The sequence below is a fragment of the Tamandua tetradactyla genome, chromosome 3 (assembly GCF_023851605.1).
Source record: "Tamandua tetradactyla isolate mTamTet1 chromosome 3, mTamTet1.pri, whole genome shotgun sequence".
In the NCBI taxonomy this organism is placed as follows: Eukaryota; Metazoa; Chordata; class Mammalia; order Pilosa; family Myrmecophagidae; genus Tamandua; species Tamandua tetradactyla.
Genome location: NC_135329.1, coordinates 181,859,642 through 181,884,540, shown reverse-complemented (window position 1 = coordinate 181,884,540; position 24,899 = coordinate 181,859,642). Strand labels below are relative to the sequence as shown.

The 24,899-nt window shown below is 36.8% G+C and overlaps 1 protein-coding gene across 5 annotated transcripts in view; it reads right to left on the bottom strand.

The window, feature by feature from the left end:
- ADAM23 (ADAM metallopeptidase domain 23) overlaps positions 1–24,899 on the bottom strand; it is a 145,703-nt gene that overhangs the window by 69,811 nt on the left and 50,993 nt on the right. The gene's annotated exons all lie outside the window — the stretch shown is intronic.

The window sequence follows — 24,899 nt, the reverse complement described above, 5'->3', positions numbered from 1 at the left end:
CACTCAGAGGTTTAAAAATAATCAGCTCAATAAATGGATATGAGCGGCATGCAAACCACAAATAGCTGCAGTCCACAGTTCGTACAGAAACACATTCTCATCAAGGGTCTCAACGTATCCAGTGACAAATCACTCCCCAGTCTGTTACAAAGACAAGACATAGATAAGGGAAGACTGAACTCCTTTTATAACACTACCCATCATTTGATTGATAAGTTAATTTATACGGGACAAACTAAAAGATAGGTAGCAAGATACAGGGCCTATAAAAACAACCTGAATGGAATCTCACAAAACAGTAACTGTATAGAACAGGTGTCAGTAAACCTTTTCTTCAAAGGGCCAGCTAGTAGATATTTTAGGCTTTGTGGGCCACAAGGTCACTGTCCTAACTACTCAAATCTGCCACTGTATCACAAAGCAGCCACCAGCAACGCATAAACAAAAGAGGGTGGCTGTGTTCCAACAGGACTTTGTTTATGCACACTGAAATTTAAATGTTATGTAATTTTCATGTCATTAAATATTATTCTTCTTTGATTTTTTTCATCCATTTAAAATTTTAAAAATACTCTTAGCTTGCAGACTGTACAAAATCAGGGTAGGCCAGATTTGGCCTTTGGGCTGTAGTTTGCCAATTCCCACTTTGGAACAATGGTTAAGATACAGACTTTGAAGTCAGACAAGCCAAGGTTTAAAATCTGGCCCAGCCCCTTATCGGTGGTGTGATTATGAGGACATTATTCAACTCAGTTCTTACTCGTGTCAAGTGAAGATGATAAGAGACAGAGTCTCATGAGATGCTGTGAGGGTTAAAACAAAACCACACATATGCAATGCCTAGCACAGATGCCAGCACTGAGTAAGTGCCCAGTAAAAGGTATTGGGGCTGACCCTTTTATAATTATAATTCCATTTCTAAAACACATTTCTCCCTCCACAACATGGGAAATGCAAAATACGGGCCTCCTAGGGAGTACTGGACTGTGTTAGGCATCTGGGTTCCATTTGGACACTGTCACTAGGAATGCTGAATACAAGAGTGATAATTCAGGTTTACTGACCACTTACTATGTCCTAGGCATGGTTAAAAGGTATTAACCCATTTAATCCTAATGACAACTGCAGAACAATAGGGGATTTCACTAGAAACCAGATGTGTACCCTTTCTGCCTTCTTTTCTGCTTCTACAAAAAAAAAGGGCTGGAATAGAAGACACCTCGGGTCCCTCCCTGCTCTGATGTTCTGATTTTCTATAATTCTGGCTAACCATAGGTTTCTTGCTAGAAAACTTTGAAACTACTTCTTTAACAGAAGTGCAGGAGGATCGAATGATGTTGCATCATTTTGCCAAACATACCTGATTTAGTTCTAAATGACCCAATGCAAAGAGCTAGAAAAGACAACTCACAGCTGGTCCAATGAGGGTTACTGGAAACCTTGCGCATGCGCCCTGCCTGGTTTCCTGTACGAGCCAAGGACAACCTTTACAGCCCAGAAATAAAGTGGACGCTTATACCTTAGGCATGTTTGCCTCCTGAAATTGCTAATCAAATGCATATTTATTGATGGTTCCACATGGGAAACTAAATTACGGTCAATCTACTCATTCTCTTTTAAAAGCCTAAGATGTAGTAAAAGTAATGACAAGAGTTCACTCTATACGCCTGAGAATACCTGACAGGGTGCAGAAACTTCTTTCATTTCTAGTTAATTAAGTCAGCTTCCAGCACCATGAATATACATAAACAGAGTTAACATTTCTCTGAGGAATTCTTCCCCCATACCAAGAGGCAGAGAGGTTTCACTAACTGCATTTCTAATGACCTCTCTCTATAGGTAATTCATTATTTTCAAAATTCTCAACCACACAATCATTGAAGCATGTCTGAGAGTTAAAAACAAAGCTATTTTAGACCACTATTTTAGCCTGTAATTGCCAGAGCCAATTATAGCATCCTAACCATTAATAACCAAATCTGATAAAGGTCACTTGATCCTAGTTTCCCCTTTTTAAGGGCCTCTTCCCACATGGACATACATATTTCTAGTAATCTACATTTGAGAATCTTAAAGAAAGAAAAAACTGTTACTTTTCTGGGAGCCTGTGTCAGACACTGAGATGGCCTCGAAGCCTCTTTAGTCTGGCCACTGCCACTCCATTCCTTTACCCCCTATAAATAGCTCGAATCCAGGTTTGCTTCTTCCTTTCCTCCCATCTGATCAAAGCAATCCCTCCCTTGACACCATTTCTTTCCTCATTAGAGCTTCCCTAGTGCCTGGTTTAATACCTAGTACCTAGGAGGCCCTTGATCAATATTTGTGGAATGAGCGAATATTCACCAACACCTACATATGCCAGGCCCCTTCCATGCACTGGGAAGGCGTGCTGAAGAATGCAACTCACTGCAATTGAAGCTAAGCAAAATCAGCCCAAATGTTTCAGATGAGTCACCACGCCTTCACAGATCATTTGTAATCTCCCTGAAAGTGTAATTAATGCCCACTAAAATCTAATCGAGCTCATTATAAAAGTCTTGAAGGAATGGTGAAATAGCAGACCTTTGAGTGACTGACAGGGACACTGAAAAATAAGAAGGGAGTAGTTCAGTGTGTGGTGGTGTGTCTCCAGCCCCACCCAGCAGAATAAGAACAGGTCATCTGTATCTCCGTAGGCTTGAAGATAAGTTGTCAGACAACCCTATGTGAGGATGTACTCTAAGTCCTTTCTTCCACCCCTGAATGTCTACAGTTTCATTAGCAGAATTAGCTGTTGGGATAAGAAATGTTCTGACATGCCAATACGGATCCATTTGGCAACTGTGGCCCCAAGCATAAGTTGTCATTTTGCTTTATCGATTAGCCACTTGGGAGCCTAGTTCTGCAGAGCCCAAAAATTCCTGCAAAAACTGGTAAAAGGGAGTCCCTAAACATCCTAAGTTTTGAAATATGCATCCCATTTCTAATAATGTACAAAAAAGCTATACACTATGGCTACTGCAACGTTTACAACATAGGTGGTCCAGTGAAAGAGAGGTGGCCTTTAGAGACAAGGGTTAAGGAAGTTCAAAGCCAGGTGGAAGAATCAGTAAAGATTCCTGAAACCATGGCCTCTGCAATGTCATGATGAACCTGCAGCATCAAGGTCATGAAAAGAACATGAGGTCTGGAGTCAGGCTGAATGTGATTTTATTAAAAATATGAAGGATAAGAGTAAGCATCTGAAGATGGGGAATTCTAAGAGCAAGAGTATGGTAAGGCTATTAAAACGTGGTAAAGGAGCAAAAATAAGGTCAATGAGGGGGATTGTAGCAGAAATAATGTGATGTATCCCCCAAATTCCATTTCATTTTCCCTTCTTGGCATGGTAAGATTACATTTCACAGCTTCCCCAGAAGTTAGGTTGGGGCTAAGAGACTGGATCCTGGCTAATGAGGTATAGAAGAAGTGATGTCTGCCCCACTAGCATGGCCATTTAAATCCCCACATGTTTATCCAAGCTCTCTCTTCCATGACAACCCTGGAAGCCATGTGATCCAGATGGCACAGCCACAAGACTGACGCGGCCTCGGTTCCTGGGTCATGATCTGGAGGACAGCTGACCAGGAGAGCCCTTCAACTTGTATTTAATTATAATGTGGGTGAGAGAGAAAGTATTTCTGTGTAAAATCTCAGACTTCATGCTTATTACTAAAACATAGTCTAACTTATACTGACTGGTTTCAGGATTTAGCACCAAGAAATTTTTTCAGAATTTATGTTCAAAAGAATTTCAGAATTATCAACAATTATGCAAAGAGAGATGCTATCATATCTAGGCAGTGGAAGAGAGAGAGAGAGCTTTGCTTTGAGAAGATTTTGCCCATATATATATATATACCCATATACCTCACAGTATATATATATATATGTATATACTGCACAGCATGTGTGTGTGTGTGTGTATCACTAAATGTGTATATACACACATCTAGTGATAACAAATGCTAGTTACTGTGGAGGGCCTTGACATGAAAGGGCTTCAAACATAATGATACTGTGCAATGAAGCACAATGCCCATGCCATCTTTACACTAGAAACTTCTTATTCCTTTTATACACATAAAGTATTTTAAATTCATTGGAAAATTAATTTAAATTTAAATTTCTTTCTCTCTTAATAAGCGGTAATTAAGAGAGAAAAAATTTTAAGCTCAATACAAGTTCATACAAGCTTATAATCTTATGATTATACTCCTGTCCTTATATTGCTTTCCTTTTCTAAAACAATACTTTAAAAATTAAGACAAATTTTCAATTGCCACTTTTCTAAGGTTTTAAGAAAAAGTTAGATTCATTCCACCTAAAAGAGTTTCATATCAAAAGCTGTTTCAGTTAGAAAATATATTATTCCCTTAGATGTAAACTAAAATACAGTAAGATTTTTAAGCTATGTTAAGCGATTGCAAGCATGGAGAGGTGGGGATTTAAGAATGTAGAAATGATATGTTATGTGGGTTAAAGAAATTATAGGTTGAGTAGAAGCTTTGTGTTATGTCAGACATAGATGGCATGCAAGGCAAGGGTGGAGAATATGGGCATATTTCAGAGGCAGGGAGCTGTGGGCGAGAACGCGGCTAGCATGAGTAAGATGTAGGGGGTTAAGCCTCTTTCAGGGTCCCCACGGGAATTTAATGACTTGCTCCACAACGTGAGAGGTTGCAGGAGGAATTTCAACGTGTAGGCACTCCTGCATCTCATAGGAGATGGGACCCCCATCTTAACCTCACAAGGTTAAGGAAACACTTGAATAATAAGAACAGTAAACACAGGCAGGACTGCAAGTTATAAGATAAAGGAATAAAGAAAGGGGCGGATGTTAAGAGAGAAATGATTAACGAACTTGAGGTGAAATAAAAGTTGAGGGCCCAGCCGACCTGATCAGTCAATGAGGGTAGCTGAGATTTCCCTTCTAAGAAGGTAGTATCAGGCAAGGTACTGAAATTAAGATGTTTCATTTCTCCTCCTCAATTTAAAGCCAGACTTGGAATCAGACCATATGATGTGACTCGCATGATCCCAGTTGTACATCAGTAATTTTGAGATTCCAGTAAGACTCAATCATAGTTACTCTCACAGTTCAGTTATGAAACAAAATTTTAAACACAGGGAAAACTGAATCCAAATAATGATGGCACACCTTTTGCAAAAAGTCACACGATGGCTCAGATTTCAAAGCTAATAATGAAGTCAATATAGTTTATTGAATATTAATAATTTGGGTTTTTTTCTCATATGCCCAATATGATTTATATTAACCAGGCATTACACACAGTGAAGGTGGGGAATGAATGTGGATCCATTATCAACCTTGCCTTCCAGGAGCACTGTCTAGAAGAAACAACTCTTCTCCAAGAACAGTAGTTGCCACATCCTAGGACAAGAACATCATACTTCTTTCACTTTCCAATCTGTACAGAAAATAGATTATTTATGTGTTTATATAGTGTTCACCATTGAAAATGGTGAAAGGAACAAAGAAAGAAATCAAGGGAAAAACTATCAAAGATAATAAGAGTTAAGTAAGTGACTGTTACAAGATAAATATGCAAAAATAAAATACTTTCCTATGGACACCAGCAAAAACAGCCTAGAAATAATCAGGGTGAGGGGTGTGGAGTTTGTATTAACAATGACAACAACAACAAATTTCAAAATGCACACACACACACACACACACACACATATAAATCAACCGAGGCTAAATATGGGTTTAAATAAATGTGCCGATATATGTATATGAAGTAAATTGCAAATCCTTACTAAGAAAAATAAAAGAGTTCAGAACAGAATGAATCATAGTCCCTGATTCTCTGTGGGAACACTCAACGTTATAAAGATGTCTATTTCCTTCACCTACTCTATTACTTTGATATAATTCCAAGCAAAATCTCAGAAAGTTATTTTAAACTTGAAAAATGATTCTAAAGTTCTTTAACGATAAATGTTTAAGACTAGCTAACCATTGTTCAAAAAAAGAAGAGTAAAAAAAAAAAAAGAAAGAAATTAAAATGTTCAGCTAGCAACTAAATATACAGATTATTGGACTGATTAGATAGACAGCCCAAAGGGTAGACTGGGAAGCCCAGAAAGAAATTTAAGTCATTTAAAAAATAACCTTAACATATGATAATAATGTGATTTTAATTTAATAGAGAGGAAAATAAATATATTCATGATAAGTGACTGAACACTTGGGGAAAGAAAGCCAAATCCCTATATCACATGTTATACCAAACTAATTCTATTTGCATTAAAGGTATATAGGTTTTTAAATGAAGCCATAAATTTACTATAAAAATGCAGCCGAATGCTAGGGAAGAGAGAGGGCTTTTTAAACATATTATGCCCAAATGTTACAGAGAAGATAATTGATACTATAAAAAAAATTTTAACTTCTATGATTAAAAAAAACTTAATAAAAATTTCAAGGTAAACTGAGAAAAATATGGAAATGTGTGAAAAACAAACGGCTGAGAAAAAAATATAAGGAATCCTTAAAAACCAAAACCAAATATAAACGATCTAAGATAAAAGTGGGCAGAGGGCATGGGAAGGTGATTCACAAAATAGAATTTACAAAATACAATCCATGGAAAGCAACAAATACTAATGGCAATCAACCAAATAGAAATGTACAAATATTCTAGTAATACCAGACTTGTAAATTAGAAAGTCATAAGAGACCATCTTTCCCCCAACAGTTTAGAAAATAAAAATGAATGCTAGTAGCCTGTGTTGACAAAGGGGTAGAAAAACTGGCACTGTACACATTACTGATGGGAACGTGAATGGATGTGCCATTCTAGGAGGCGATTTGACAATAGGTAGCAAAAGTCCTAAAAGCATGTTCACCCTTTAATCCACAAGTTCTATTTCAAAGAGTTTTCTGAGGAATTAATGAACAAGAGCAAAGACGAATAGGATGGATGCATGGATCTAGAGAGAGAGATATACACATGCATTTGCACATACACGTATAGACAGATACACACATACATATGAATATGTGTGTCTATGTACATTCATATCTCTATGTACACATACATATACTTACACAGACTATTCTTTACAGATGATGTAGATATGAATAAGTTTATATGTGCTTTTACACATGCTTGAAAAGACATTCACAACATCATTAAATGAAAAATGCAAATGAGAGAATGCCGTGTTTGATAATTTTTTAAAAGTATGTTTCTATGTGTATAGTCACACATATGGAAAAAATGTCTGGAAAGATATACAAAATTTAACATTGGTCCATTGCTTCCTATGTTTCAAAGGCTTTTATTTTCATTCTTTTGGTTACCTGTATTTCCTAAAGTTTTTACAATGAATACATATTACCTTTTTAATAAGAAGCCATAATACAAGCTACACTTTTTAAAAGGAAGTATAGCTCCTTTGAGAAAGAAATTATTTAATTATTGACTAATTTCAGGCCCAGGAAAGGAAAGAAGCCATAGGCATTTGTGACAGCACCACTAATGGAGGAGAGAGCTGCTCGCGCCCCAGACTGCCTCTCCCTCCCCTTTCAGTGAAAGCACTTCACTGAATGTCTGCTCCGCTGGAGGGAGTGGGTGAGGACAGAAAAAGAAACAAAATGCAGTTCCTACCCTCCAGGTAATTATAATCTCATGGCTAAAACAAGACAAGGGAATATGCACTCTAATAATATAAATAATAAACAAAGCAGCAAGCATCCCCCAAAGGGGAAATGAATTTTGACAAATATCTAGGGACTCCTTAATAAAGAAGCAAGGCATGAGCAGGATCCATGACACAATTCAGATAGGGAAATATGAGCAGGAAAGAGCAGATCATGTGCACAGGGGCCAGTGTGTACAAACACATGAGACAGGAAAATGCAGGGGGCATATTCAGGGAATACACCTAGAAGTTCAGTTTGGTAAAGCATAAGGGGGAATAGTATTGAAAAGGCAGGCTTGGGACCAGACAAGCACACACGCTTACGCAAGGTGCTGGAACTTTCCATGGAAAGGACACACTGGGTCCAGGAATTCAGAACACAGAAGGTCAAAACAGCCTTCCGTATAGCCACCTTAATGGTGGCTCAGAGGCAGAATTTTCATCTGCCATGCCCGAGACCCAGGTTCAATTTGCCCATGCCAAAAAAAGAACCCTCCTTATAGGACATGAAAGCAAATGAGAGGTGCATTTTATGCCCACAGAAGGTGCAAAGACTTCACAGCCTGGGAAAGTCTGAATGCAGATAAGGTTCTTTTTTACTGGGTCAATTAAAGCCAGCAGCAGAGTAATTAATGTTAGCAGCAGGAGAGAACAGCAAGAGATAAGCAAAGAAACGGAGAAAAGGCTTTTCTACATATGAAAACCTGAAGCTTTAATTTTCCTTCACTCATTCAATTAATGGCTGAAGACTTCATGAGGAGAAAAAAAGAAAGCAGTTTAAAGAAATGATTGACAAAGATTGAAGATTGTTTAATTTTTATATTGTTTCTAATTTTTACTCTAAATTAAAGGCGTTGACCCTTACATTTTTATACAAATGTCGGTGAACACTTTGTAATTGCATGCTGTTTTAATAGTTAAAGAAAGAGCAAACTTTTGGTAGAACAATCACAATTATCTTACCATGTGCTCTCCTGCTTTCTTTTCTTGCCCTTCCTAAAAAGAGGCTAACCCTCTAATTCCCCTGTGCACACCCACAGCATGAGCAAACAGGACAGAAGGCATCTATAGAGCGAGCCCACAAGTGATAGGCTGAGGACAAATGTATGCCGCCCCAAAGAGGAAAAGGCACGTGAAGCTGTGACCCTAAGCAGAAACTAACCCTGTAAGCTCTCTGCAATCATGGAATCTTATATATATAAACCCAGGGCATTCAGAGACAATAACCACTCTCCTTGTTCCATACGTTTAAGTATCACAGCGTAGCAATCAGAAACACACTTCCACAGCAATATCAAACCAATAGAGCAGATAAAAACACAACATAGAAAATACAAAAAAGGAAGGAGGAGAAGGAAGATGAGAACTTTTTAATGCTCTCCTCATGCAAGTGCAAAATCACTTTCCTAAAAAATAGCACCAATGCTTTAAAATTACTGTTTAGAAAAATTATCATCAAATGCATCCAACCTTTTGAACACATTTCACAGCATTAAAAAATTATTCAATGGTAGGTACAGAATTTCTTTCTGGAGTGTAAATGCAATGAATGCGACTAATTATATACTTAAAATAGCAAATTTTATATTATATATATGAAAAAAATTTGAATATTATTCATTGACCTTCAATTAAGTTAAAAAGTCATGATTTCCTAAAGCCAATTTCTCTAGACAAAATTAATTTTTCATTTTTCCAAATTACATACGATTTCAAAATAATAACAAGAAACAGACTTCGGAAAATTACAGTATTTTTTGAAAAACCACCATTTGTCTGTAGCTTCTCTGGGAAGGTAATTTCTCTAAGCTAGCGTGCATTTTCACATTCAGTGTAGTTTATGAGAGTAATAATGGAGCCTTTTTTGTTTTGCTTACTGTTATAACTTCCATTCCAAGTAAGGGAAGAGTACTTCAAATAATCAGCTGTGGGTATGCTAGGTGACTTCTGGCAGACTTTTTGAGAATGGTGCTGAAAGAAGTTTCATCGTATTCCCTATCTGTAAAGCAGAGCTTTATAATTTTTTCCTAATTATACATATTTCTATGCACCTCAAACAAAACCAAAAACAACTTTGATTTCTAAAATGTAAAGTGGTAATTTATTTCAACAGATTAGATTAATAATTAGCAAAACCACTTTTACAAAAAAGCTAATGATCAAAAGCTGTTAGTTATATTTGCATTACCATCAATTTATTTAAGTGATCAGCTGAAAATCAGATAACACAATCACAAAACCATTACTTGCTGTAACCAAATATAAATTTACAAACTTAGAGTCATATTAACATGGTTTATCATGTAGCTACTAAAAGCCAAGGATAAATGGGACAAATAAGTACTCATCTAGCAAAAGGACCTTATGTTAAGCAAATCTGCTGACATTTGATGTCAGTTTGAAAACCATGTATAAAATAGTGATTGGAGTTGAGTAATCTACTCCAGTCTAATTATAATCTGCAATTTTTGCGTAACACTAGAACAATTTTTATCTTTTAAAAGCTACTCAGATCATTAACTATTTGCATCTGATTTTCTAAATGTATATCTTAAAAATCATTTAAAATAATTTTAGGCAGCCATCTTCATTCTATTTTAATGCAGATAATGTGCCAGTAATAAGGTCAAATTAGAGCAGATAGGAAAACATAGAACAACAAATCTATAAGCCAGAGTTTTAATACACTTTCTATAAATGGGCTTCTCTCCTAGCTAGACCACTTTCATTAAGCTGTTTAAAAACTTTAAGTTCATGTAGAAAATCCTACTTATATTCACTATTAAAGTGTCTCTCAATGTTTGGATCAAAAGCAAAACCTTGGGGATTGGAATTCAGATGATGGAGTGAGATGTTTCAGGGCTCTTGACAGAACTTTTGAACAACCAGCAAGAACTGGCTGAAACATCTTTCTCAAAGCTTCAGAAAATTTTAGTTAAAGAACTGCAGTAACAGACAAATGTCATATCAAGAAAAAAGGTTACTAAGTGGTAGGATCTTGTGTCCTTTGACTTGCCCCACCAAGTATGAATTCCTGGTCCCAATTCCAGAGGGAACAGAGTAATCTTTGCGTACATACTGGGAGCATATGTATCCGGTCCAGTCTGTCTGGTGGTGGCCTGGGGGACTCGCTGTCCCTGCCCTGCCTGTAGAAGGTGGCTCATGGAACTTCTCTATGGAATGCTGTGGGAGAACAGGCAAGTCGTGCTGCCTGGGGCAATGGACATAAAGTGCAGTGCCTGGAATGGTGAGAAAACTGTTTTCTAGTGAAGAGGGGGCATTTGTAACTGTGCAAACGGGAATTTAGAGGGTCACACATGTGCCCAAGACACATGTGCAGAAGGGATGGGGGGGCATCCCTATGTTCTAGCCTGGAGCTAAACTCATTATATGAGTAAGCTCTAAAACAAAGCACTCCCACCATTCCAACTGCAAAAGATGTTTTCCTTTTTTTTTTAGCTCCTGGCAATCAAGGAAATCTCTGTCACCACAATAGTTGAATATAAGCTTAAAGAACAGAGTATAAATTCCAGCAATAACACACTAAAATCTCAAAATGTCCAAGTTTCAACAGAAGGTTACTAAGCATACAAAGAAACAAGAAGTAATGACCCAGGCAAAGGATAAAATTAAAGCATGAGAAAACATCAATAAGGAGGACCACACCTGGGCCATAACAGAGAAAAACTTTTAAAAGATGTTCCTAAATATGCTCAAAGAGTTAAAGGAAAAAATGGACAAATGACTAAAGAAAATCAAGGAAATGATAGAGGAATGTGAAGAGATTACCAGTTGAGTGACAGAAATTATGAAAAGGAACCAAACTAAAGACTACACTATAGAAATTAAAAATTTCCTCAAGATGTTGAGGAACAGAAGAAAAAAATCAGAGAACTTGAAGACAAGACAATTAAAATCTTTTAGTCTGAGGAGCAAAAAGAAGAAACAATGAAAATAAATTAACAGAGCCTGAGGAAAACATGGGATACCATCAAGCGCACTAATATATGCATTATGGGAGTTCTAGAAGGGGAAGAAAGAAAAATAAGGACAGAAACAACATTCAAAGACATAATGGCTGAAAACTTCCCTAATTTATCAAAAGACATGACTATACACACTCAAGATCTCCACGTCCATGAACTCCAAGCAGGATAAACCCAAACAGACCTACACCATGGCATATTATAATCAAGCTATAGAAGGACAAGGAGGAAGAGAGATTTCTGAAAGCCACAAGAGAGAAGCAACGTGTCACATATAAGGGAACTTCAAAAGATTAAGTGCTGATTTATCATCAGAAACCATAAAGACAAGAAGGCAGTGGGATAACATATTTAAAGTGCTGAAAGCAAGGAATTCTATACTCAACAAACCTGTCTTTCAAAAATGAGGGAGAGGGCAGGCCACAGTGGTTCAGCAGGCAGAGTTCTCGTCTGCCATACCAGAGACCTGGGTTCAATTCCCAGTGCCCGACCATGCCAAAAAAAAAAAAAAAAAAAAAAAAAAATGAGGGAGAGATTAAGACATTCCCAGATAAACAAAAGCTGAAGGAGTTCATCATCACTATACTGGCCTTACAAGAGACACTAAAGACTTCTGCAGGCTGGAAGAACAGAATAACATTCAATAAATTGAAGTCACACCAATAAATAAAGATCTCTGGAGAGGGTAACAACATGGTTAAATATAAATACCAGTATTATTGTATTTTTGGTTTGTAACTCCATTTTTTACTTCATATACAATCTAAAGGGCGAATACATAAAATGTAATGATAAATTGGTGGTTTGGGACTCATAATGTACAAACATGTCATTTGTGACAAGAACTACATAAAGATAGGACAGAATGGTATAGGAACATGGTTTGTGCATGCTAGTGAAGTGAAGTTAGTAGCAAAGTGTACTGGTTTGCAAATATTGCATACCCCAGAAAAGCCATGTTTTAATCCTGATTCCAATCTTATGGGAGCAGCCATTTCTTTTCATCCCTATTCAAGATTGCAGATGGGAAACTTCGATTACATTTTCTCCATGGAGATGTGACACACCCAATTGTGAGAATTAAATTTTGATTAGATGGAGATGTGACTCCACCCATTTCAGGTGGGTCTTGATTAGCTTACTGGAATCCTTTAAAAGAGAAAACACTTTGGAGAAAGATGGGAATGAGAGAAACAATAGAAGCCTAAGAGCCGACAGAAACTTCGTATCAGTGCTGACACAGATGTGCACATGTAGAAAACAGAGACACAGACGTCAGAGGAGGCTTGAAGCCCAGCAGATGTTGCCGTGAGACGTTAAGCAAGCCAGATCCTGGAGAGGCAGATGCCAGCCACGTGACTACCCAAATGGCAAAGGTCTTCCTAACCCATGGTCCTTCCGTGAATTAAGGAAACCTCTTGTTGGTGCCTTAATTTGGACATTTTCATTGCCTTAGAACTGTAAACTTGTAACTTAAATCCCCTCTTTTAAAAGTTGTTCCAGTTCTGGTATATTGCATTCCAGCAGCTTGCAAACTAACACTCAAAGCAAACAACTTGTCATAGATTTAGAATGTTAGATGTAATCCCAATAGTACCTATGAAGAAAATATCAGAGAATGTACAAGTTCACAGAGAGAGAAATTAGAATACAGGTTGCCAGGGATGGGGGTCAGAAGGAATGGGGGAGTTAATGCAAAACAGATGTGGGGAGTCTGTCTGGGGAGAGGGGAAAGTTTTAGCACTTGAAGGTAAAGAAGGTACCACAATATTGTGAATGTGATTGATTCCACTGAATGGTATGCCTGTGAGTAGCTGAGATGGGAAAATTTATGTTGTAAATATGTTCCCACAATTACAAAAGAAAAAGCAACTAAAGAGACTGACAATCAAATGCAATACATGATCCTGAATGGGCTATAACAAGGGAGGAGGAAAGACTCAAACGGACACACACAAAAAAATCAGAATATAGACTGTAAGCTTTATATCAATGTCAAATTTCTTCAACTTGATAACTGCGCCTAAGGTGGTTAAAAAAGTGAATATATTTGTTCTTAGGAAATGTACATGGAAGTATTAACATTCAAGGAGCAGGATGTATACGAACCACACTGAAGTGTTCAGAAAACGGACTGATAGGTAGGAAGGTAGGTAGGTGGGTGGGTGGGTGAATGGATGGATAAAAAGAATGACACAGCAAATGTGGGAAAATGTTAAAATTGACAGATCTGAATATTGGAGATGAAGGGGGTAGGATTGTAGGGGAACGTTGGAACTCTCTGTATGGGGTTGTATGATTTTTGTAACTGTCCTGTAAGTTTAAAAGTATTTCAAAATGAAAAGTTTTTGTAAAAACCTTTATAAGATTCCCAAGAGGAATCAAATCCCAGAGAGAATGACACAGAAAAAGGAAGAAACTATTCTATTTAGGTCCTTTCAGGGAAACTATTTTTAGTTTCATCTTAAAACCAGACATAGAATCCTGGTGGAAATTAACTGTATATGATCCATAATGGCAAATTCACTGACAAATTAATAAGTTTCAGGGCCATAGTTAGGGTTGGAGATGATGTAGAAGGAGAGAGAGATCCTAAAAGAACTGACTAGCATCCAGAAAAGCCATTCCAATGCTGGCAACTTGAAATATTGGATAGAAATTGGAGTGAACTAGCCAAAGAGAAAAATCCAGAAGCTAACAGTCTGGCAGATTGAAGATTCCATGGAAAAGAGCATATTTAAGAGCTGAAATGTATTTAGAGGCTAGAAATAACACAACACGTGAACATTAGATAAGTAAATAAGATTCTCAAAACCACAGTCCCATAGAAAAGGCATGTATCATTTTGTACCCACACATCTTTGTATACTCACTTATACAGAGTAAGAATTCTAAAAGTTCAGGTGGTGATGAGGCAATCAGGTGAGAGACTCAGAAGAAACAAAAGACAAGACAAGATGGCACACCACACTCCAGACAGAGGAATCCATTGGAACTAGAGGGTTCTAAAGGCAGAGCTCAGTTCTCAGCTAAGCAAGGTGGTGCCTCAGACAGGACATAGCAGGAGCTGGAAGAAAACACCGAGACACAGGCTACTTTGTGCCTCGTTTACAGATAACTATCTACGGAGACAAATGCCAATTCCAGGAATCAGTCCATTAAGAGTGGGAATGTATGGCTGAAAGACTGAAGGCTTGGAGGAGATAGGATGGTAAGTACTCTAAGAACAGTTCTCTTCAATCCTTCTACACTTACACAAAGCTTTATGAAAGGAGTGTGCATGTGTTTGTGTGTGCAGACGGGGGAGAGAGGGGGAGAGAAGAAGAGTGAGAGAAATAGAGGGAGAGAAGGGGAGAAGGGGGGGAGAGTGAGAGATTTCTATTTATAACAAACAGTACGACTTGGAAATGCTGTTGGTACGTATCTTCTAAGATGAGCTGAAGAAGTTGTTCCCCCTTAGACTGATAGGTCTGACACTCAAAACAAGGGTGTTTTGAGTGTCAGTCCACTGAATATTTTCACTATATATGTTTGACCTTTCATTCTACTCTAATTCCAATTTCAGTAAAACAGCATCAATAACTGAAACCGTTCAAGAGGGTTAATTTTTCTCCCTGAGCCCCCTCTCAATACTAAACTGCTTTTTTATAGAATGTTAGGACTACATGCACACATATTTTCTTTCTGAAAATTCTATTGGTATTGCTACTTTGTTAGTGTTTTTTATTTTGTTTTTGTTGGTTTCATGGGAGAAGTGGCAGAGGACATAAAAATCCCAATTCTCCTACACAAGATTCAGGCTAGAGCTTACCTTGGGTAGGGGTTGGGAGTGGGAGATGTGACTGTGGAGGGACACACAGAGAGCTTTTTACAAAGTCCTACTTCACAACCTGAATGGAGGGTATATATGAATGTTCATTTTATTATTATTCTTTAACATGTACAAATATATTTTCTACTTTTTAGGTGTATATTTCATCATTTTAATAAGTTAGAGGAAAAATAACCTAAAATATGTATAGGTAATTGATACAGAAGAGCCCAGTCCAACCCCGATGTTAAATTTTTTTTATTAAGACAAATCGAGCCAGATATGGCCAAGGAAAAAGCATCTAGAATTAGAAAGCTATCACTACCAAGACCAGAGGGGGGGGAAATCTCTAAAGAACATGTGGGAGGTGAAAAGCACAGACAGAACAAAAGGCAACTTTCTCCTTCTCTATAAATAGCAGGCTTATTAGGCCATTTTTAGACTCCAGTGTTATGTAGGAGTCCATTTCTATTAAAAGAATAAAACTTAGAAAGGAAAAGAAGTTCTTAGAGGATACCAAAGTATGGAAAAGAAAAATTCAGAAATTTAACCAAAGAATAGACCAGACAGAATTTGAACTATATAACTCTTTATTACCAAAATATTTCACTCTCAAGTGGCAAGTTAGCATCCTATAGCCTTCATTAGAATAATCTACAAACATAAACTTATTTTTTTTTTAAATTCTTGTTTTCAAACCAGAACTGTCATGGCTGGAAAATGCCAATCTCAGTTATTTTAATAATCATTCAAAAACATATTTTTTAATTCATCATAAAACCTTAAACTTTCCCTTTCTCAAGTCTTCATTCTCACGTTTTGTATTAAGAGATTATTTTTGTGTATAGAAAGGTGGAGTTCATGGGTGATAATACAAGCCACAGGTCTATGAAAAAAAACAAGCCCTAATAATCCTCAACTACACTAAGGTAGACTCAAGTTATACAGTACAGACCACTTCTATCTTTTTTTAATCAACAAGATACAATGCGTTTCAGAGTTCCTATTTTTTGTCCTAGAAACTATATTACAGTGTTATAAAAATTAGAACACCCAATGATTCTGAAAAGGGTTACTGTAGGAGTGTTTTCATATGAATGCCTAGAGGGTCAGATCAGTATTACAACTCTAATTTTATACACAATTTTTAAGATCCTGAAGCCACGTAATAGCACTATGATTCATAGTATCTAAAAACCAGACCACATTAGTGAGGACGTTATTGAGATGGCTAATAATTAAAACACACACACTAAATTGTAATCCAAATCAAAAAAAGATGAGTGAAGTAATAGCATGAGACTTTTTTCCCACGCCTCATGCCCTATCATTCCTATAGTTACTAGAAATGCATTTTATTTTGTTTATACTTTGAAAGGATGGTAAACAGTTTGTTTTTAAAAATTAAAAGATAATTAGAACTTTTTAGCTCATAATTTCATGCTTTAATTCTTTTATCTGAACTTAAGACATTGGATCATTTTCCAGAGTTGTATCAATTTCTAAATTTCTCCCCAGGTATCATTTGAAACTATGTCTTAAATATCCTAAATCACAATCATTTCTACCTATTATCTGATAATTCATCTAAAGTTCCTAGTCAATAGACTTTCATTGCTTCTGAGTCATCCATTCTATAAGTTCAAGCTACTGTCACTTAACGTAAGTAAGAAAAATATATAATGGTTAAAATACTTCCAAGGACTGAGGATCCTTCCCACCTTCTCATTTTGGGTCTTAGACTATCATTAATTTTCCCATGTTCAGATTCCTTACACAAATTATAAACTCCTTACGGACAAAGATCATGAATCGTTTATCTTTTTAGCTTTCGATGCCCCTAACTCTACAATACATAGTAACTGTAGGCATTCAAAAATGTGAATACCTAAATAGTCTAAAGAGAATATCAGAAAATCTTATGTCCAAGTCTTCCATTAAAGAAAGAACATTAAAATAAATTTTATTCTACTCCCCTCCATTAAAACTCAAAAAGCCTTAAAAGAGGAACAAAAAAAGACTATACTTTCCCGGTAAAAAGAAAATGATCCTAATTTCAAGTTAGCAAAAATGATGAAGCTGACATGGTGTAAACAAATAATCTTTGTCCAACCATTTAAACATGTAACTCCCCCCCCCAAAAATGATGAAGCTAAGTGCTGTGAAATCTGAGCCACCATACACCTCCCCAGAATTTTGAACAGTTCATAGGACCTTTCAGAGGCAAAGTGAAGGAGTTGGGAGGAAGGCAAAAAGGACAAACACTAGCTCACCACAGAGAGAGCCAAGTAGGCTCATTATGAGCCCCAACGACCCCTTAGCACCCCCAGTGAGAGACATGCCTCTCCAAAGGAGGAAAACAGCAAACTGGTGAAGAGTGATCAAAGCAACAAACCCCAAGCAAAGCTGAGGGTCCTGGCTCACCCTCGCTCCCTAGCTCACAACCTCCTTTCCCCACACTTTGCTTTAACAAATAGGTGGCCCCATGCATAGATGAATCACAACTCAAAAGACAAAATTGGAACCTAAGCATAGATACAGAAGGAGAAAAGAAAGAAGGAAAGTACCAAAGCTAAGGGAAGATGAAAGCTATACATAACAAGAAAACAGAGAAACATTCAGACAAATGGTTCTCTATAGTCTCACAGAAATTACAGAAATGACCTCTTTTTGAAAAGAGGAGCTCAAAAAAACATTATGATAGAAAAGTATAAGATGAAAAGGAAGCCAGCAAAGTTTAAGAGAAAACTGAAATAAAAAATGAACAATACAAGACGCAAACATCCTTATATTTTCCACAGTAAAGACAGGGAAAAAAAAAAGAAAAGAAAAACAATGAAAAAATTATCAGGAATCAAAGGCAAAATGATACAAAGATGGTATATAAAGAAGATAACATATACACAAAGCTATTGTTTCTGAAGAGGAGAATGAAACACATGGAAGAAAAGAATACACAAAAATACAACTGAACAAAATGTCCTAGAATCACAGTAAGGCTTGAATTTGCAGCTCAAAAAGGGAAACCATGTCCCAGGAAAATTTGATAAAGCGCTACTAATAGTGAATAGTGGTATTAATTGTAATGAAGTTACTGGCAAGGAAAATCAGATGCTCATCTGATGCAGAAAAAGCAAGCTGTATAAAAGCAGGAAAATTAGGTTGATTGATTAGGTTGCTAATCACTCACAGCAATTCTTGAGGTCCAAAGTTAGTAGAGCCTATAAAGTCCAAAGAGAAAGTATAACTCAAAATTTCATATCCAGCCAAGTTATTCTTCAAGTGCAAAGCTAATAAACAGACATTTTCAAACATTCACGAGTTTAAGAACTATAACACCCCAAAAGCTATCTTGAACAATCCATCTACTTCTTAATCAATTCCAGTCAAGCAAAAGGCAACCCAGAAAGAATGGAGAAACCACAATTAAAGGATTCATGGTGGGTGGTGAATCCATTTAACTAAGACATTGTGGGCCTTGGGGTTACTGAACAAAATGCTAATGTTAAAACCTTGAGGATACTATAACCCACAGGGGGGATGAATGGAAGTGGTGAAGTACAAATAAATATGTTAATTTCTTTCAAATACATGATCTAGCTGAGAATTTTTTAAGGACTCCAAACAATGTTCTTCCTAATAAGGTTGGTGGGATTTTTTTTTAGCAAGTAATACATCTTCTTCTGAAGAAATACCCACCTGACCCTCATCAATTCCTCTTATTTTACGTGCTTTTTTGTTGTTTAATTTCATATTTATTAAATTCAAATTTTGTTAAATTTAATCATTTATATTAAAAATATCATTGTAATAAATCCCATTTTTTGTAAGCTACCTGTCTACCAAGACTTTCATCTGTATACATACAGAGATCCCTGAAATATGCTTATCAAACGTTAATAATCATTACTATTGAAAATAATTTGTTTTTTATTTTTTCTTTGTATTTTTTGTATTGACTTGAAATTTTATGAGTAGTATCATGTTTACAAAACAAAAAAATATTTCTTCCAAAAAACTGCTTTCAATTTAGCAGCTATTCTTCCGTGTCTCAGAAGTACAGTGATTTCTAGACAATGAAAAGGAAGCAAATCTAAACATCCTCCATTCACTGCCTTTTATCTGATAGTTCAGTGACAATAGGCCTCTAAGTTCAGTAACGAAGATGAATGAGTTTTCTAACTTGGGATATTCATTACTCCATCATTGTATGCAGCCATTTTAATAAACCTTTGCTTTCAGATGGAAATCAGTAAGACCAGACCTTGCCAGTAATCTCAGGAAAGTTGAGAGAATTATCCATAGATCTACTACGGTTCTTTTGTTACAAGTCTTATATTGTTGCTGACTTGTCAAAAATAAGACAAAATCTTTATTACTCAAAGATAAAACGCTTACTTCAGCACCTAGCACTTGGTAGGCATTCAATGGATGTCAACGTTGACCCTAATTACGTGATATCTGAAAAGGAGCAGCTTTTCCTAAACCCTTTACTTTTCTAAGCCCTGTTGGTAAAGTAATTTAAAATGAACATGGCACTTAAAGGTAGGGGAGACAACTACCTTTTATTTCTTCTTCCCTATTCCTGTGATAACTTTATCTCCACTGGAAAACAGGTCTAGAAATGAAGGAAGTTCAAGCAGATGCAGGATCACCACCCTGAAAATCTGGGCTAACACGTCTGCTCCCAGTTTATAAATATAAGGGCTGAAATAAAGTCTACTGGGACAAAGAGGCCACTCCTGCAGAGCTTAAATAAAGGCACTTACCAAGTTAAAAGTCCCTTTGTGTTTTTTTTAATATCAGTGAGACCAACCTCAAGCATGAAACTATAACTGAATATACACATCATCAGGCATTCAGACAAAACAGAAGCATCTGGGAAAACTCCATACAGTAAATTCTAGGAGGGAAGGAACTGATGGCACCTTATTATCTGGAATGGGATGGCTTTATCAATTGTCAAAACTTCAAATGCACTTTCTTCTGGTTGAAAAAAAAGTCCTGCATTTGTTCCTAATTATGTGAAGGTTGAAAAAGCAAGAATCCCTAAATAGATATGAATCTCTTATTGCAAAATAATGTGCAATTCTGCAGTGCTTTTCAGGCGCTCTGAGCACCTTTGAAAAATGTTAAAAGATTTCACCCACCTCACCCTCTTTTCTTTATACTTCTAAATTTACAACAACCATTAGTTTTGACAAATGCCCACAGTTTGGTGTAAAAATACAAATATAGTTCATTGGATGAAAACAAGATTTTTCTCATTCCACGCCAACACCACGTACAATTTTAGGAACTAGACTGTTTTGTGAACAGCAGAAAAGTTAAAGAAAAAATTTTCAAAATGAAAATAAAGCATGAGAGGCTTTACTCTTCATACAGCAAACATTCATAAAAATGAAAAAACTGGGTCCACTATACTAGAAGGTAAAATCCAGATGAGGGTAATCTGGTTTACCTTGGCATGGAAATAGAGATTTCAAGCCGTAACTGAGGAAAAAGTTGAAAGATAAAGTCCAGAGTGTAGAAAGGTGGGAATATTAAGGTAGATGATAGCCTGTGTTGTGAGTAGGAGACACAGACTTGAAGAAGGACTCCTAAGTTGAGGTTTTCTTCTATGTAGAAAAGCACCTACTCCTTGGTGAGTCTGTGGAAGGCAAGCTTATGACCACCACATTTCAGTTCTCAGCAGAAATTACCCCTGTTTGTGTCCTTATCCTGCTTCCTCTTTATTACCAGAATCAGCACTGGTAATTCTCAGAATCAGTAACCCCTGCCCAACAGTCCTTTTCTCTCCAAACTTGCTCAAATATGACCAACAATAACCATTCAGGTAAGCACAACCTTCTGTTTGCAGAGATTGTAGTGGTAGAATATAACTGATGGCTGGTCTACAGTACGTAAGAAATTCCAAGGAGCCTGATGGCCTCTGATAGGTATATGTTAATTAATGTAAGGGAAAGAAAGGATTCTGTCTTGTATGAGTACTCAAAACTCTAAACCTAGCCCTTCTTAACGTGATCACCTATTTTATAAAGTGTCTGGAACTTCCCAAGAATCACTGTGAATCTATGTTGCTCCATATAATACTAAACTCTTGAGAGAGCAGAAGGGAAGAAAAAGCTGGATAAAAATCTGAATTTCCTTTGCAACGACACAATGGGGCCCTAGCGCCAGAATGATTAAATCCCAGGGCTGCCACCGACTGGACGTGCGGCCTAACTTCTCTGGGCCTCGGTTTCATCACCCGCAAAGGGATTGCTTTCTCTCCCGGGTTGCCTTGAGGATGAAATGAGTTAGTTCACATAGGGCACGCTGACCTCTGTAGCACACACTGGAAATTGTTTATTATTGTTATTTTTACCTGAATTTCAAGTCCTGCTTAGTTTGATGGAGCTGATGCTTTTATTCTTTTGTTGATAGTCTAGAGGTGAAACCCAGATCTAAATTATCAGAGTAAGAAACCTTACTTTGAAAGTATGTATCCACTTGTAAATCCAATAACTGCGAGGTTTGAGAGCCTCTTCCTACACCCCAAGCAACATGGCCATACCAAAGTCCGGAGAGAAAATGTTTTGGCATTTAGGTCTGGTATTTAAAACCTCAAAACCTGAATTCTCAGCCTCAGAATCCCCAACAAATTTTGATGCACTCATTTCTCCTTCTACTTAAGTTTATCATTTAAATATTTTCAAATATTTATGTAGAGGATGTACATTTTAATAATTCCATGTACATAATCTATAGCTCATATGCATAAGAGCCCTTAAAGCAATTCGATCTTTATTTGGAAAGCCGAGAGCTCTGGGCTGAAAGTCTACAGCCCTAGGTTCCTGGACTCACACATCCTGGGGTGACCTTGGGCAAAAGAATCCGTTACTGAATCTCAGTATTGTCATCTGCAAATGGTGGAATTCGGTGCAAATTCTTTGACTCTATAAATTACAAAGTATGTGTCAAATTAAAAAGTGCATTTCTAAAGTTATTTTACTATGGAGTAAAGAATACCCCATCTTTTCCAAACCTCAGATTCCTGATACATAACCACCTGGGACATGACCAGCATCAAGGACACAAGGAAAAAAAAGTTATTGCATCTTCAAAATCAGTCTGTTAAAGGCCAGGCATCTCTTACACTTAGCTGCAGAAGACCTATAGTCTTTATTCAAGACTACCTACCTTTGATTTATATAAAATCTTAGTAATTTGGTTATTTCCTAGCCTGACTTTAATATATTGAAAAACAACAAATTAATAAGAACTGGGCTCAAACAACAGGTTCAATGAGAGCAAAGTTGATAGTCCACAGTAAGAAAAAGAGACATGATACCTATTATGTAGCTGGCCAAGCTGACAAAACAATAACCCTACATATTAAAAAAAAAAGTTAAATTACATTTAATAAAGTCTATCCAAGAAAGCAGTAAAACAGTTATAATACAGAGTTTAAGGATTATTTCAAAAATGGCCCTTATTAAAAAGTTATCATATCAAGGAATAAACTAGTTATCTGAACTATCCATTTCATGTGGACCAATTCATCCCCCAGCAACCCTGGATAAATGAAGTTTCACAATATAAGACCTTTTAAAAATAATCTTTTAGAGGTTTTAACAATGTAAAAAATAGTTCAAAATTTACATAGTTGCAACATACACAATTGTGTGAGTGAGCCCGTGGTACTGTTGTGTGGTTTTTAAATAGAACCGTGTTGTAATTTTCAATCAAGTGACTCCACAAATAGCAAGTAAAAAAGAAGAGATGGAAACCCTTACACCAGTCATCAAAAAGGCCAAGACTAGAATTAACTTACAACAGACTATGTGCAAAAGAGACTTATTACTAAAGGCGAAGAAACAGAATCTAGTGCACTTGGCTGAAGCAACTATGCACCTACTAAGTGTCTCATATATGGACCAGTCTCTTTCACAAGCTCACTTGTTTGGGCCTTCCATCAATCTCAGTTTAGCTTAACAAACTGAGGCTCACAGTGGTTCCATGATTTCCCCAAGTGGCAGAACTGGAACGCAAATCAAAATGTTTAGCTATATATCTAAAGCATATTTCCCACTGCAACACACCATTCATTCATTCACCATCCATTTATCTCCCCAGGCCCCATGTTCACATTCTGAAGGGCGATGTAGTTCTTCCTACCTCTTCCTTTTCTCACTTCTCATCTCCTTTCAGTTAACTTTCAAACAGGATCCCTCTTAACTCATCTCCTGCGAGAACTCATCCATTCAAACTTTTCATTCTTACTCCACACATTCAGAGCCTCTTGGCATATGCTATGACACTTGGCTTTAAATAAATATGAATCCAATCCTGTAACGTGAATACATTTTTCCTTTTTAATCATGCTAACTTTTCAAATTAACAACATGACAGCATCAGACAACACAGGACCTAAGGATCAGAATGGATTGACCAAAGTAATGCAACCTTAAGGGAACTAATTTATACTAAAGGAGATGCTGCTTCACCTCATAAGGTTTAATCTTCTATTTCTGAAGTCATTAACCAATAAAAATAAGCAATTAGCTTCTCAGCATACAGAGAGTAACTATGCCTAGAGAGAAAAAAGATCACTTGGTCCATGCCACAAATGAATGTGGAATTTGAACACTGTACTGGGCATAATGGTTTGTGCAGGAGTAGACCAGCGCAGCCTTTCTGGAGGGCAATCCTTCAGTACTTCATCAAATTAAGTACACCTAGCTATGGCCCCAGCAATCCTGCTTCTAGGGACTATGTGATGGAGAAGTTCGTACACAATCCATGAGCAATGGACCCACAGATCCATTACAATTTGGCTTATAGTCACAAATGGTTAGGGGGAGTCCAGATTTCTATCCTGGGGGGAATGGAAGAATATTGAATACACTCCACATTATACTCTGTGACAGATATAAAGGATATACATAGGTACAGTCATGGATCTTAAAACCCTGTGTTGAGTAGAAATCTATGACATTAGCATTTATATTAAAAAATTAAATGCCCACAAAACTATGATATCTATTTTACAAGAATGAATACCAATAAAAGGTCATGTAAAACACACTATAATGGTTGCCTCATTAGGATGGGAGCAAGGAGAATAAGAGAACAATAAACAAAAATGAAAACATAAAATGATACAGGATCTTGGCCAGAACAATGATAAAACATGCCATGAATAAGACAGATAATTAATCCAACCCTCTGAACTTCAGTTCATTTGAAAACACAAATGGATACCAATCATGCTCACCAATACCTGTTAAATGCAAATGTTTGGATTCTTTTCTACTGTTATTCAATGCTAACAGAAATACATTGATTTTACCACCGAATTTGTCTAACATGGAAAAGACTCAATAAACAGCACGCTATAATTTAAAAAAACCTCTTAAATAGCTGAA